The 16,726-nt window shown below is 47.6% G+C and overlaps 1 long non-coding RNA gene across 1 annotated transcript; it reads left to right on the forward strand.

Moving 5' to 3' along the window:
* The first annotated feature begins 1,046 nt into the window (after positions 1–1,046).
* Positions 1,047–13,629, forward strand: LOC131278771 (uncharacterized). Its single transcript, XR_009186211.1, has 2 exons — positions 1,047–1,181; positions 12,109–13,629. It is a non-coding gene; the product is annotated as an uncharacterized lncRNA (long non-coding RNA).
* Positions 13,630–16,726: the final 3,097 nt, after the last annotated feature.

Genomic DNA, 16,726 nt, shown 5'->3' on the forward strand with positions numbered 1-16,726 from the left:
CGCCGTGTGCTGATGCACCGCCAAAGGCCACCTGCCTTGGTTTCACTGATAAAAGCCGAGAGTTCATCAAAGACTGCGCCATGCCAGCTGAGAAGACGTCGTTTAAGGACTAGGTGGGCTGGATCTTAGATGCCCAGGGTGTCCCCAGGCCAGAGCAGAGTCAAATCGGTGGAAACAGGGCCTGGCCGGGCCCCAGCCTGTTCCCAGCTGGACATGGGTAGTCACCCCCCCACACCAAAGTCCCAGGGGTGGGCCCTTCCTCTAACATCGGGGAGAGGGGTGGTGGTAAAATAACCCCCACTTCTTCCCCGGGGGATGAACACCTGGCCCGCGGTTACCAGGCGTCCCTGGTGTCGTGGAAAAAGACTTGGGCATAAAATCAATAGCTCTGTGCGTGTCATTCGAATGCAGCCCTGAGCCCAGAGCTTGTTCTAACACGTTCCCAGACAGCGCACGCTACAGCCCCGGCTCTCCCTGCGGCGGGTGAGGCTGGCTCAGTGGACACCCAGCAGCGTGGACACGGGGACATCAGCAGTGCTGGGCCAGGGCTGGGTCCTGGGGCCCCAGAACCTGCTGGCACATCTTGTTCCGCACCCGGGGACCCCTCCTCGCCCCCTTCTCAGGGGAGGGGAAATGGACGGTTGCTCCTGAGCCTTCGGAGCTGCCTGGAGGAGCCCCTGCGGGGGGTGGGGTGGGGTCTTCTCTAGTTTGCACCTTTGAGAGCCACCCCAGCCTTGCTTAGGCCAAAGCATGTCATGAAAGGCTCAGACCTCAAGGCTGAATTCCCTGCGCCCCCGCCCACGGCGTGGCAGCTCCTTTCCCTGCAGCAAGGGCAGCCCTGGGCCACCCCCTTGGGGTGGCTGGGGTGAGCTGTGACCTTGGGGTCAGACGCCCGAGGCCTGGCCCCGACGTCCCACCGAGGCACAGTGCTGGGGTGCGGTTCCACCTGCTTGGTTTCCCACCTGTACAGTAAAGGTGCCGCACCTGTCCTACTTCCTGTCGAGGTCTGGAAATAACAACGGAAGTGACGCGGGTGAAACGCCGCGTGTCAGCAGCCCCCCTCCAGGCCCTCCTCCCGGTCAGGGCCCCTGGGCTGGTGGGGTCTGCGGAGAGGACAGCCGCCTCCTCGCCGGGGAGCCTGCGCTCTGTCTGCAAGGACGCCACGCTGACTGTGCACACAGGTGTGTGATTCTCCCCCACTAAGAAGTCCCTTTTTTAAAAATACCCTGTCTTGAGAAATGGCTCCGAAAGGACGTGCTCGTACGCTGAGCGCCGCGCAGTCGCAGTCGTGGCTCGCCCTGAGACCTGCTGAGCAAGAGGCTCGCTGCTCTTATTGTTATGGCTATTTACCGGCAGATCCTGCTGTTGGAGAAAAAGCCTGGGATTGTTGTGAGCTCATCATGAAACGCCTCGTTATGGAAAACTCTTCCTGAACGGTGCAGCAGGGTGGATGCCAGTGTAGACGGCATTCGTTCCCAGGAGCTGAAAAGCGACTGGCAGAGTTGGGCTTAAGTGAAAATGTGTACAGTTTTCTCAAGCCAAAGTTGCATGTTTCAAGAGCCTTGAGTTTTCCCAAATCCAGTGTTAGCTGAGAACATTTGCCTCTGCTGCAGGGGACAGCGTCACCACCGGCCCATCGCCTCCCCGGGAGCCTCCCCGTTAAAGGCCCCCAGAGCGCTGTCTGATGCCCTCCAGCTGCCTCTCTGCAGGGCCAGCTGCCCCCAGGCAGGACTGCCGGGCAGACCTCTCACCCGGGAAGGAAGGGGCAACGGGAGCCTCCCGCAGCGCCCACGGGGAAAAGCCAGGAGGCCTGGGTAGGAGGTGAGGCTGCCCCCGGGGGCAGTGGCAGTGCTGGAAATTTGTCCCAAAACAATCTATTTGAGACATATATATGGAGATCTAAATTAGCATTTTTCAGCATTGTTAAGATACCATTTCATAGTCTTTGTGCTTCTATTGTTTCTGATAAGAAATCAGCCATAATTCTTATTGCTTTTATTATAACTTTATTTCCTCTGTCTGTTGTTAAGATTTTCTCTTTCTCTTTGGCTTTCAGAGTTTGACTATGATAGCCTTGATGTGGTTATCTTTTATTTCATCCTGATTAAGGCTGCTGTGCTATAAAAGAAAGCAATTTAATTCTATATAAGGCAACTTTACCACAAAAATTAGGAATTGATAGCTACATTTATCAAGCATTAAGAACACAACCAAATACAAGGAAAGTTTCTTCAATTTGCTTTAATTTCTGTAAATACCAATCACCACCTGTAGTTACTGTCCTAAACAACTTGCAGGGCCTTATAACTTAATGGGAAGAAGACAAGATTTTACTAGTGACACAAATGGCTGGGTAATCTCTAAGGAGGAAAAGTGGCGGGGTGACGGTGGATGTCTTAGTAAGCAGCACACCATCAAACACTAGATGTAGAGTCAAGACTTAGAAATTGTCTCCCCCAAACCCTTTATTTCACCCAATGCCCATGGTCACCACCCCTGCCATGTTACCTTCTTTTTCCCAGCCCACAGCTATGGCCTCTTGGGGAGTCTTTTACAATCAGTTGACTGAGGAAGGGAAAACTCAGGCCTGGTTTACAGATGGTTCTGCATGATACACAGGAACCACCTGAAAGTGGTCAGCTGCAGGACTACAACCTTTTTCTGGGACATCCCTGAAGGACAGTGGTGAGGGCAAATTCTCACAGTGGGCAGACTTCAAGCAGTGCACATTTGGCTTGGAAGGAGAAATGGCACAATGTGTGTTTGCCAACTGATTCATGGGTTGTTGCCAATGCTTTGGCTGGGTGGTCAAGGACTTGGAAGGAACATGATTGGAAAATTGGTGACAAAAGAGGTCTGGGGAAGGTATGTGGATAGAACTTTCTGAATAGGCAAAAACATGAAAATATTTGTGTCCTATGTGAATGCTCACTGGAGAGTGACTTCAGCAGAGAAAGATTTTAATAATCAAGTGGATAAAGGAAAACAGTCAGTCTCTTTCCCCAGCCAATCCTGTCATTGCCCAATGGGCTCATGAACAAAGTGGCCATGTGGTAGAGATGGAGGTTATGCACTGGCTCAGCAACATGGACTTCCTCTCAACAAAGACCTGGCTACCACCACTGCTGAGTGCCCAATCTGCCAGCAGCAGAGACCCACACTCAGCCCCTGATATGGGACCCTTCCTTGAGGTGCTGAGCCTGCTACTTGATGACAGGTTGATTACATTGGGCCACTTCAATTGTGGAAGAGGCAGCAATTTGTTCTAAGTGGAAGAGACACATACTCCAGATGTCTTCCTTGCATGCAATGCTTCTTCTAAAACTACCATCCGCAGACTCACAGAATATCTTATCCACCACCATGGTATTCCACACAGTCTTGCTTCTGATCAAGGAACCCATTTCAGAGCAAATGCTATGCAGAAATGGGCACATTCCCATGGAATTCACTGGTCTTACCATGTTCTCCATCACCCTGAAGCAGCTGTCTTGATAGAACAGTGGATGCCTTTTTGAAGACTCAATTAAGGCACCATCTAGGTGGCAATACCTTGCAGGGCTGGGGTGATGTTCTCCAGGAGGCTGTGTATGCTCTAAATCAGCATCCACTCTATGGTGCTGTTTCTCCCATAGCCAGGATTCATGGATTCAGGAATCAAGGGGTGGAAATGGGAGGGGCACCACTCACCATTGCCTCTAGTGACACACTAGGAAAACTCTTGCTTCCTGTCTCTGCAACCTTAAACTCTGCTGGTCTACAGGTTTTAGTTCCAAAAGGAGGAGTACTTCCACCAGGGAACAGAGCAATGATTCCATTTAATTGGAAGCTAAGACTGTCACCTGTCCTTTTTGGGCTCTTGTGCCTCTAAATCAACAGGCAAAGAACAGAATTACTGTTCAGGCTGGGGTAATTGATCCTGACTATCAAGGGGAAATAGGACTACATCTACACAATGGAGGTAAAGAAGAGTTTGCCTGCAATAGAGGAGATCACCTATGATATCTCTTAGCACTACCATTACCTGTGATTAAAGTCAATGGAAAATTGCAACAGCCCAGTCCAGGCAGAACTGCCAATGGCCCAGAAACATGAGGAATGAAGGTTTGGGTCACCCCACCAGGTAGAGAACCAAAACCAACAGAGGTGCTTGGTAAGAGTAAAGGGAACATGGAACGGGGAGTCGAAGAAGGAAGTGATAAATATGAATTTAAACCATGGCATCAGTTACAGAAGCAAGGACTGTAATGGTCATGAATATTTCTTCCTTGGTTTCTTATGAACGTGTTTGTATATGTACATAAAATGAAAATATTTGTTTTTTTTCCCCTAACATTTTCCCTTATCTTATGATATGAGTTGTATTAGTTTCATGCCATAGTATTTCAGGATGACAAGTTTAAGAGTGAATGTTATCCAAGGCCTTGCACCCTATTCTGGAGGAAATTAGTGCATTTCTGGTTGTACACAGGAAAGGTGAACATTGTTAGGCAGAAATATAAGATATATAGATATATATATATATCTGTTATTATTTTTATTTAGAGGCTAAATATTGTTTAAGGTGATGTGTATGGCTGCCAAGTTGACAAGCTTAACTGTATTGGTTAAGCGAATGTGTCAACTTGTCCTGGTAATTGTGCCCAGTTGTTTGTTCAAGCAAACACTGGGCTAATTGTGATACAAGGACAATTATGGACTTTAGTCATCAGTGAGTTGATTGTATAAATGGCTTATTATATCTATAACAACTAAGAAGACTGTTGTCAGCAATGAGTGGTGTCTCATCCAATCAGCTGAAAGCCTTAAAAGGGGAAGTGATTTCAGCATTCAGGGAGAGAGAATCCCCATCTTTATTTCAGAGAGCCAGCATCTCCTAGGAACTCATCATGGACCTTCATCAGAGCCCCTGGTTTGCAGCCTGCCCTGCGGAATTTGGACTTGTGTATCCCCCTGGTCAAAGAAGACAATTTTATAAAATCTCATACTATTTGCTGACATTCTCTGTTTGCCTAGAGAACCCTGGTTAATGCATCCCCTTCATTTTTTTTTTCCTACCTCCTGCACTCCTGGCCCACCCTTCTCCTCTCCTTACATCCTCTCCTCTGCTCCCCTGCAAGGTCTAACCCAGGATGCACCTCTCCCCCTACCCCATCTCAAGAAGTCAAGCTTCCTTGGCATTTCCCAAGCCAATGAGCAAGGTCAGCCTTACTTTCTGTAGCAGTTTGATATCGCTCATGTGTTCCAAAAAGAGATACTGGATTTCGTAAACTGGTCTGTTCCTCTGGACCTATTAGATTGTATTAACTTCAGAGGTTTCACTTTTGCTTGATTAAATTATGATTAAGACTTTGAGAGAAGCTCTATTACATATGGCAGAGGAGCCGGGAAGAGAAACGAGTCATTTGCCTGATAATTTATAGTTGACCTTGTAGAGAGAGCAGAACAGCTAAGCCAGGAGAGAAATAAGCCCCAGGAGAGAGACAAGCCTTATGCCAGCCTAGAGCTAAGAAAGGAAGCAGCTGGGACCGTGGTGCCTTAAGAGGAAAGAGGAAGGCTGAACCCTCGCAGACATCACCCGCCTTCTTGCTCCTACACGTGGCCACTGATGAGGTGAGAAATTACCTCTTATGGTACCTTGAGTTGGACTCTTTAGGGCCTGGTAACTGTAAGCTTCTACCCCAAATAAATGAAACCCAATGGAATTCTGGTACTTTGCATCAGATCCCGTTTGACTGCCTAATACACTTTCTAACTATGAAAGCCTGGCCCCATCAGAAAACCATGAAACCTGTAAGAGGGCTGTTTTGATAACCTCTCTCCTCCATGAATCTGTTCATATTTGCCAGAATTCTCCTTATCTCAAGGCAGGATTGAATTTTATAGCATCATTGACTGCTGTGAACAGCAGTGCCTTCTGCAAAGCTTGCTCTTATAAAGCGCCCTCCACATAAACTTTACACCTAATCTCCACGTAATAACATCACCCTAAAGGTCCACAAAGAGGGCAAGTGCAATGATAATGTCAAAGGGATCAATAAAAAGAATGAAAGATTCTAGAATATGACTGCTATCAGGCCCTTGGAAAATGTGAATTGAACACCCTCGATTTGCAGATGTGGGCACTAAACCCAGGTTGATGATAAGATTTTCTGAGGTCCACTGAGATTCAGGTCTGGCTGGACCCCAGGTGATGTGAACACTGCCTGGCAGCCTGCTGCTGAGGCCACACTGTGTATATGTTTGTGTGAACCTGCTGCTGAGGCCATACTGTGTGTGTGAGCCTGCTACTGAGGCCACGCTGTGTGTGTGTCAGCCTGCTACCAAGGCCATGCTGTGTGTGTGCACATGTGAATGGGGTAATGTACTGACTGCTGCAGATGGGTCAGGGGCCTCCACAGTCTAGGTGGGTAGGTTCCCCAAAAGAGCAAGGAAAGGCTTTGTGACTTGACCTCGGTTTCCATTTTAAACGTGAGCTTTAGGGTGTGTGTGCAAGTGTGTATGGGTGTGCATGCTTAAACATGTACTTATATGAATTCTGCATGAGTATGTGAATGTATGCATGTGTGTGAGTGTGTGATTTTGAAGTATGTGCATGAATGTGAGAATGCACGAGTATATGTGGAAATGTGAGTGAGTTAATGTGGCTTGTGAACATGTACATGAGTGTTAGAGTATAAGAAAGGAAATGTGCACATATGAGTTTCTGCACACACGTGTACACACATACGAGTGTGGCATGAGTACACGTGTATGAGTATGGGTATGGAGTATGTACACACATGTATGAGTGTGCACACATGTGTGAGTCTGAGTGTGTACAGTGAGTGCACACATCAGTGAGTGCATGTACACGTGTATGAAGTGGGTTCACACATGTATGAGTGTGTGAGTGTGTGCATATGTGTATGTACATGTGTGCGAGTGCATCAGGGCATTAGTGCTCAAGGTCACGTCCCTCTCACTCTGCAGCCCATCCCCACCCAGCCCCTCTCTCTGCAGGGCACTCACCCCTAGCAGGCGGTTTGCCTGGGTCCCCCCAGTGAGTGGCCTGAAGGCTGGAGGCAGCCTGGCCCCTGGGCTGCCCATCCCCACCCCCATCCCCACCGGGCCCTGCTGTGGCGCCTCCTCCTCCCTCAGTGAGGAGGCTGATCCTGAACCCCAAGGAGGCCGACCCCAACCCCAGTTCACAGGCCACTGGGAGGGTAACCCCAAAACCCAACAAGGAGGCCGACCCTAACCCCTGTTTGCAGGCCTCTGGGAGGGCAACCCCAGCCCCAACTCGCAGGCCTGTGGGAGGGTGACCCTGAAACCCAAAAGGAGGCCAACCTCAACCCCAGCTTACAGGTCTCTAGGAGGGCCACCCTGAATCCCAACTCACAGGGCTGTAGGAGGCCAACACTGAACCCCAACTCCCAGGCCTCTGGGAGACCCGCCCTGGCCAGAGCTCACAGGCCTCTGGGAGGCCGACACTGAACCCCAGCCTGCAAGCCTCTGGGAGGCCTGCCACGGCCCAGCTCGCAGCCACTCCACTCTTACCCGGCGGGCACCTGCAGGGCTCTGGGCCCAGGCTAACCCCCTCGCCAGGCCGCTCTTGCTCCCTGAGGGCTCCTCTCCAGCTCTTCCCACAAGGGATCTCGCCTGAGCCGAGTCCACAATGCACACCCCATTTCTTCACACCCTAGTCCTCACTGGGGCTGGTTAGCTTAGCCCCCACAAGATCTGTACCCCCAGAATCTTCACACCAGACTGTGCTCAGGGAGTCTTCCATGAAGTGTCAGGGACCACCGCACCGGGCATGGAGAGCTCTCTGTGGAGCCCCTGCCATGTCACTGCGCCCACTTCCTGGCCTAGGGAATTGCCCCCCACCACATCGCTGCTCATCGGCACTGCCAGGCCTCCACGCACCCCAGCCAGGAGCCTGTGCACAAGGCAGGGACCCCACAAGCCCTGAATTCAGATTCTTAGAGGGATTCCAAATGGTGCAGAAGACTATGTGAGGTGACAACTTTCAACTATGTCACTTCTGGTGTAAATAATTCATTTTAAACTAAATTTTGAAAATAGTTCAGTGAAGATAATGAAGATTTAAATTCTGTTCAGGTTCAGCCAAAAGCAGGAAAATGAATTCTACAGGAATACTGCTCTGGTGTCTGCTACTCTGCGGTTTTCTCTTTATGTTAGCTATCATTTATTTTCCCAAGGATGCAATACAAGAAGCTCCATTAAAATAGCATGGACTTAACATTAAAATTCCAAACAAAATGCCATTCTGATTGTCACTACAATTGTCCTGTCTTGGGTCAATCCTCTCCCTGTGCACTGGGGACTGCGCTTTCCACTAATTACTGCCACATCTATTGACATTGCATCCATTCTTGCGTTCACGGAACAAAGACTCTTTCAGAGCACTCAAAGCCCTTTTCAAAAACTCAAATAATGGTCCAATAGTTCCCCCAAGAAATTTAAGTTTGCATTTTAGTAAAAGAACCTAAATCAACAAATCTTTCCAATATTCACAGCATCTTTCTTATCTTGGAAATAAGGAGATTTTTAAGTTCCTTGGATGAGAAATCCACTCATCCCCTTCTGGCCCTTTCCAGCAGGTCAGAAGCCCATATGCTGGCCTAGGAAGCACCATGCCTTGCCATCCTCACCGTGTCCCCCTGGCGGGGGGAGTGGCTGGGAAGGCTGGGCTGGCCGCCACCCACCCACGTGCCTCAGTGGAAAGCCTTCCAGTCAAGCGCAGGTAGTTTATGCACAGAAAGCAAAGACCCCGTAACTCTCCTACTTAACTCGACCTTCAACATCTAAAGATGTTGGAGACAAAAAGTTACTCTTGGGGCCACTTCCCTTTCTTTTTTTTTTTTTATATTAAAATTATTTATTTTTACAAATTACATTCAAAAAATACGAGGTCCCAATCAACCCCACCACCCCCACCCCCCACTCCCCCCACAGCAACACTCTCTCCCATCATCGTGAGACATCCATTGCACCCAGTAAGTACATCTCTGAACATCACTGAACCCCGTAGTCAATGGTCCACATCATAGCCCACACTCTCCCATCCATCCAGTGGGCCCTGGGGGGATCTACAATGTCCTATAATTGTCCATGAAGCACCACCCAGGACAACTCAATGTCCTGAAAATGCCTCCACATCTCATCTCTTCCTCCCCTTCCCCAAACCCAGCAGCCACCATGGCTACCCTTCCCACACCCATTCCACATTTTCTCTGTGGACATTGGATTGGTTGTGTCCATTGCACATCTATGTCAAGTGGAGACATAGATTCCACATGGATACTGGATGCACTCCTCCTGCTTTCAGTTGTAGACACTCTAGGCTCCATGGTGTGGTGGTTGCCCTTCTTCAACTCCATGTTAGCTGAATGGGGTCAGTACAGTGGGTTCCTGATACTAATGGCTATGCTTTTGAGCCTATACATCTGCAATAAGAACAAGGCCTAGAGTAGCACTGGGCCTGGGAGTTTCCTCCTGACAGCCTTCATGTTACTCAAATGGGGCCACTTCCCTTTCAAGTGCGTTTAGCTTTGGTCACATGTGTACAGTCTGGCTGCACTGGCTGTCGAAGAAAGAGACCTGTGTGGTAACGAGGAGATCAGCGAGTGCACGGAGAGGCACTCCTCCTTGCCTTCACCCAGGAGCAGCCCAGCTGGACTTCACAGCCACCCAGGGGCACGGGGTGCCCACGGGCCAGCAAGCAGGAGGACAGGCAAAGAGCCTTCCCCACAGCCCCAAGGGGATGAGGCTGCACGTGCACATGTGTGAAGAGACGAAGGGTTCATCTTCTAGAATGTTCCCCCAGGAGCCGTTTGGCCCTGAGGGCATGACGAATTGTGCAGCCGCAAGCCTCAGTTTCTGCATCTGTAAGTGGGGAGGGGAGCACCTCCCTCCCGAGGTGGCACAGAAACTGGGGGTCGATGTGGGCCATCGGTACCCAGCCACCTGCTCTGGGGCCGCTCTGGGAGCTGCCGCCGCCCATCTCGCGGCAGACGGTCATGGACAGGCTGCACTGGGTGTAGCATCCCAGGCATCCAGGAAGAGCTCAAGTACAGTTAGCAGCTGCCAAGACCGAGGCGTAGACTCAGAGTTGTTATCGCACTCAGGTTTTACTTGGAAGTCAGGAAGCTTTTAAACCTCACAGGAAGGATGGATTAACTCTGTCCTGGGAGGCTGTACTAGTCAGCCAAAGGGGAGCTGAAGCAAAATACCAGAAGTCTGTTGGCTTTTATAAAGGGTATTTATTTGGGGTAGGAGCTTACAGTTCCAGGCCATAAAGCATAAGTTACTTCCTTCACCAAAGTCTTTTGCCACGAGTTGGAGCAAGATGGCTGCCAATGTCTGCCAGGGTTCAGGCTTCCTGGGTTCCTCTCTTCTCAGGTCTTGCTTCTCTCTGTGCTCAGGTCCTGTTTCTTCCACAAGGTCATCTGAAGACTATGAGGGTCTTTAGGCTTTGCCTCTCTCCACAAGGTCAGCTGTAGACTATCAGGTGAACAGCTCCATCTCTCTCCCTGGATTTCTGCCATGTCTAAGGAGCCATCTCTACTCCTCTGTGTTCTTCTCCTGGCTCAGGTCCTCTTCCCAGGGCTGGCTTCTCTTTCCTCTGTGAGCTTACTTCCTGGGGCTCCAACTTAAGGCTTCAGCATCAAACTCCAACAGCAAAACCCCTCAATTCTGTCCTTTGCTGTGTCTTATATGTGAGTCCCCACCCACTAAGGGGCAGGAACTCAACACCCTACTGATGTGACCCAATCAAAGCCTTAATCATAATTGAATCATGCTCAGGTACAGACCAGTTTACAAACATACTCCAATATCTATTTTTGGAATTCATAACTATATCAAACTGCTACAGAGGCTGATGACACATTCTGGAAATTGTGCTTCTGTTTGGAGGGATGGTGGCACTGAGCAGTACAATGAGCTTCTTGCCTGCCCCCCTTACTGTGGCTTTAACGGAAGCAGCATAGATGGGGAGTACTTCCTGTTGGTTTGTTTATCTGAGAGAAAGTTGTTCATCTCTTTCCCCCATAATTTTTGAGAAAAAAATTTAATCGATATATGAGTGTGTAAAAAGAAAATTTACTATGGCTAAGAGACTTAAAATGGAATTGGAAGATTACTCTTAAGCAGGTCTCAGCCAGATATCACAAACTGCGAAAGTGTGCAAAGCCTCAACACCTGCATTCCCCAACACCCTAAGAACATCCGGGCACCAAAAGCAAACCCTAGATAAAGGACTCAGCCAACCTGAAGGACACCTGGAGCACACCAGGTCTCCACCAACTTCAAGCAAGTCTTCCTTTTCTTTAAAAACCCTTGCCTGAAAGACCAAAGCAGGATAAAATTTGGGTTCCCCCCTGAATCTATGCTCCCCAAGTTGCAATTTACACTTTTTCTGCTTTGCACCCTGGTTTATTTCTAGACTGACAGCTGACTAAATAGACCACAAACACCTGTACAGCATTTACCAAAAATCACACATGTGCACACACACATGCACACTCAGACCTCCACAGTCACACACAGATACAGGCACACACACGTGCACACATGCACACATGTCATTGGTAGTCCTTGTTGAATAATTTGAAAAGAAGCTGTACTGCCATGAATCTTGACCTTAAATTCATTGTGCTTCTTCCAAAAATACAGAACTCCAGAATACTGAGAATAGCACTGTTGGGGCAAAATCAGTAATAACAGCTCATATGTAGCCCATGTTTAAGCTTCTGCCTATCATGTAGGAGGTTTGACCCCTTGGTTAATTTATTTTTGCAACTATTTAGTAAATTGTGGTCTGATTACCTGAGCTCACAGTAATACCCTTGTTTCAGAAGAATAATTCATGCAGTAACTTTAGCACCCATGTATGATCCTTGCCTGAATGATCACATTGCATTTAAAAAAATGTGGATTTTCTAGTATTTGCCTTCTTTTAGATGGTGTCCCTTATTATGTTCTGCTGTTTAGAAAGCTCCCTCTCCTCCTTTTCTCTCTCTTTCTCTTCTCTTATAAGATGTTGGTGGATGAATGATTCATATAAAATCCACTGCAGTCAGTGTTCTTTTGCTCAAACAGTTCCAAATCTGAACGACGGAGACCCCACAAGGATCCTAATGCTGCTGGTGAGGAGCCTGTAGCATAATGGAAAACTTGGCTGGCCTTTGTCCCCAGTTCCTGGGGAAGCAGGAATCAGTGTCTTTGGAACTTCCCATTACAGGAGCAGCTTTCCTTCGTGGTGGGCCTGGACCAGGCAAGAGCTAATGAGATGGTGGGTAGGGGCCTCACCAGAAAGACCAGCTGTGATTAGGGGATGGGGGCAACAAGTCACACTGTATCAGCTCACTTCCCTGACCTCTGGGAAGGAAGGGGTTTGCAGACTGAGTTTAACATGTGATTGGACGTCTATGATTCCACAGATTCCATCAATCCTGCCTACGTAACCTCAAATAAACTCCAGACAGTTGATGCTCCAATGAGCTTCCACGACTGACTTTTTCAAGGAGACCTCGTGCCTTTTAGAACCCAAATTCTGGATGTTATTTCATCTATTTTGATATTTCATGAGGAATAGAAGACAAAGATGTTATTTTATAAACCTTCTGAAATCTGTTAACAAAATCAATATCCAATGTATTTATGTGTTTTAAGTATATTCAAATGCTGGCTTATAATAATACAAATGCTACTTATTTGAATTTTTAAAAACTGTGTTTTATAAGTTAACTATAATTACTTCCTTAAGCTATCAGATAGAACTATTTATTTTCCTATGACTTCTATATATTTTTTAATGTTACATTAAAAAAATGTGAGGTTCCCATATACTCCCCACCCCCCTCATCCCACTCCTCCCTCATCATTATTTATAGATAAGATAATAAATCAAATACAATGAGTTCTGAGGAAGCTGCTGACATGGTACCTGGGACTTATAGTGTAAAAGTCTTGTCTCTTACACTAAAATAATGCTTAACTTTATAAATGAAATGCATAGATTCTAGATTACCACATTTTCAAATTTGGCCCTGAATCTTTGGAAATGGATGTGAGTTCTCAAGAACATCACAACTCTGAACCACGGGACAGACAGAATGACCTCCTCTTACTTTCCCCCCTCAGATCTGAAAAGCAGGTTTTCATGATAAATGTCTTAGAGGGACAACAGGCAACATATTGACCTGAGCCCACTTGGACCTTTACGTCTTTACAACATCCACTGCCAAGTACTAGATACATAGAAGCCTGATGCAGTCATCAGATGTAGAGTCAATTTGCTGCAAAATGGATACCTAACCCAACAGCTTTACAAGCATCACAATCACTTTTTAAACTCAACAATAAACATTGATTTTTGTTTGATAAAATATCAGTTCTGGTGAGTTATATTCTTTAGCTATGCATAAAAGTGATGTAAAGAGGGCTTTATTGTCTACTTATTTCCTGTAAATGGTTTTCAAAAAAATATATGTAGGAGTTAATGATCAATTAGTCAAATTTCTATTTCACTTTGTTTACTAATCCTGCTGGTAAAATGTAAAGAATCAAGCTTAATATTAAAATGCAGGCTATCTACATAAGCTTGCTTTGGTAAACAAATATGGGTCAAGTTTCTATCTGTGTCACTGAAGTACTGATCCACTTAAAATATGGTCTCACTTAAGGGAAGCTGGAGATAGATTGAATTAGATTCATAAACATTCTGCAGTGTCTGAATTGTCACTCACAATTCCTGAGAGGGATTCCCTCACAGCCACCCAGTAGCCCTACCTAGAGCTAAAAAGCAGAAGGTCACTCAGATCAAGGGTGCCCTGGCATGGAGCACTTCACAGTCACTCCTCTCCCAGCTCACTCAGGAGTGCAGGTTCCTTACCTGAGAGCTAAAAGAGCAGGAACGGCTGTGACAGTTTGAACTTCTTTTACAAATCCCAAAAAGAGAACTAATTCCTGTGGGTGTGAGGCCCTTTGATAGGACTACATCAGTGAGGCGTGACTCAGGTTGAGTCTCTGCCCTCTTGCGGGGTCTGATAAAAATGGAGGCACAGAGAGAAACACAAAGAAAAGGGAACTCTGCCACATCTGACCCAGCTGTGTGAGAGATGAGGGATCACTTAAGCAGGAAGCCCTCAAGAGGCTTGGCCCACAGAGCAGCTCAAGGCTGAGAAGATGAGCCATCTGCCTGAGAGCCCACAGCTGAACCCAGGAAGAAGGTGGTGCAGCTGAGGCTGAGAGAGGAGGCTGGCAAGAGACAAGCCCTGTGGCTGGCTGCCCAGAGCTGAGCTCCAGGAGAGGGGAGGCAGAGGCCTCTGCAGGGTCAGCAGCAGCTCCACCACATGGCTGGACCTGAGAAGGCATCTCTGCTGATGCCTTGATTTGAACATTTCATGGCCTTGAAACTGAAGGTTTTGCCTTAAATAAAATTCTCATTATAAAAGTCAACCCATTTCTGGTGCTTTGCATCGGCAGCCTTTGGCAAACCAAGACAACTGCTTTGTCTAGTTCATGGATAAGCATCTCAGCAAAAGCCACAGGCACTTGAAATCAGGTCACCTGACAAGAGGAACAAGGGGCCGTCAGGTGGGAGGAAACTCAAGGGGCGAGAGGGGTCAGGGGAGGGGCTCGGGGTCCATGGGAGAAACACAGACACAACTTGTGACCAGGAAAGAATGAGGTAGGGTTAAAAGCTGGGACCTTACATGGGAGTTCCACAGTTCAAACCCCGGGCCTCCTTGACCCATGTGGAGCTGGCCCATGCACAGTGCTGATGCACACAAGGAGTGCCGTGCCACACAGGGGTGTCTCCCATGTAGGGGAGCCCCATGTGCAAGGAGTGCACCCCGTAAGGAGAGCTGCCCAATGCGAAAGAAAGTTCAGCCTGCCCAGGAATGGCGCCGCACACACAGAGACCTGAGGCCAGCAAGATGACACAAGAAAAAGAGACACAAATTCCCGTGCTGCTGACAACAACAGAAGCAGACAAAGAAAAACATGCAGCAAATAGACACAGAGAGCAGACAACTGGGGCAGGGGGGAAGGTGAGAGAAATAAATAAATAAATCATTAAAAAACCAAAACAAACAAACAAACAAACAAACAAAAGCTGGGACTTTGACTCTTCTCTCCCTTTCCCTGCAGATTTTTTCCCACCTGCCTCCCCAGAACACAGAGTACCTGCAACAGGGAGGCAGGCAGGGCCAGCCTTCAACCCTGCTGTTCAGTGCCTGCATTCCCCCTAAGGGGCCATGCAATTGAGAACAAGTCATTATTAAATCACGTGACCTACACCTGCTAGGAAGACCAGTCTTATTTGATTAAGATAACTTGGTATTCATAATAACATTTATTTGAAGGTATTAAGTTAACTGAATGCAGAACATTAAAAATAAAATTACTCTAGCACAAGCACTCAAAGGAATATTATGAAGTGATTAAAATGCTGCTATTGTAGAGTACTGAAAAATGAGCATGTGATCCTCATCACTTAAGAGTGACACATCAGGTGGCAGACTTGGCCCAGTGGTTAGGGCATCTGTCTACCACATGGGAGGTCCGCAGTTCAAACCCCGGGCCTCCTTGACCCGTGTGGAGCTGGCCCATGTGCAGTGCTGATGCGCACAAGGAGTGCCCTGCCAAACAGGAGTGTCCCCGCATAGGGGAGTATCACATGCAAGGAGTGTGCCCCATAAGGAGAGCCGCCCAGCATGAAAGAAATTGCAGCCTGCCTAGCAATGGTGCTGCACACACAGAGAGCTGACACAACAAGATGACGCAACAAGAAGAAACACAGATTCCCGTGCCTCTGACAACAACAGAAGCAGACAAAGAAGACACCGCAAATAGATACAGAGAACAGACAACCAGGGTGGGGGAGGGGGGAAGGGGAGAGAAATAAATAAATAAATCAGTAAGTAAGTAAATAAAAAAATAAATAATTTTTTTAAAAAAAGGAGTGAGGCATCATACGTGAACAGTATAATTAAAAGTGTGTGAAAAGTTAAACATTGGGGAGAGGATTCTGGGAAGATGGTGGAATAAGGAGCTTCAGAACTCAGTCCTTCCAGAAGAACAGCTATTAAAAAGGCACAATCTGTTTGAAACAACTATTTGAAGCTCCAGAGGCCAGTAGAACATTGTACAGCATCCAGGAGACAGGGTGAGGAAAAGGCTGATAAATTATAGTAAACTGTTCTCTTTGCTTGGTAAGTACCTGGTGCCCACCCCCCACTCTCTTTTCAGGCCTCTGTGGGGTCCAGCTGCTGGCTAGTTCACTGGAGACAGAAAAGATCATAAAATCCCAAGACCAGAAGTGGGAACTGATCATTGCTTTGGGAACAGTTAACTGAAGGATTATATTTTCTGGGCAGGCCAGGAAGGCTCAGCTTTTGGATCTGTGGAAAAATCTCTTGGTGCTCCTCCCTTTCCCATTCCCAGGGCACTTTGGACCTGGCCTACCACTCTTTGTGGGTCCCTGACTCTTCTTTGATTGGGAAATACTGACTTGGGAAATTCCTCTCCTAAGTGTCTCTTCTCCCAGAATTTGCCCTCCAGGCAAGAGCAGCATGAGACAACAAAAGTAGTGTAAAAAACTATAACTATAAAGGTACACAGTTTTGGGGAAAAAGCTAGTGGCTTCAAACACCCGGAGAGGCAGCTGTGTCTCCTAGGAAACAGAGAGGACAACCAAACTCCTGTAAAT

The sequence above is a fragment of the Dasypus novemcinctus genome, chromosome 6 (assembly GCF_030445035.2).
Source record: "Dasypus novemcinctus isolate mDasNov1 chromosome 6, mDasNov1.1.hap2, whole genome shotgun sequence".
In the NCBI taxonomy this organism is placed as follows: Eukaryota; Metazoa; Chordata; class Mammalia; order Cingulata; family Dasypodidae; genus Dasypus; species Dasypus novemcinctus.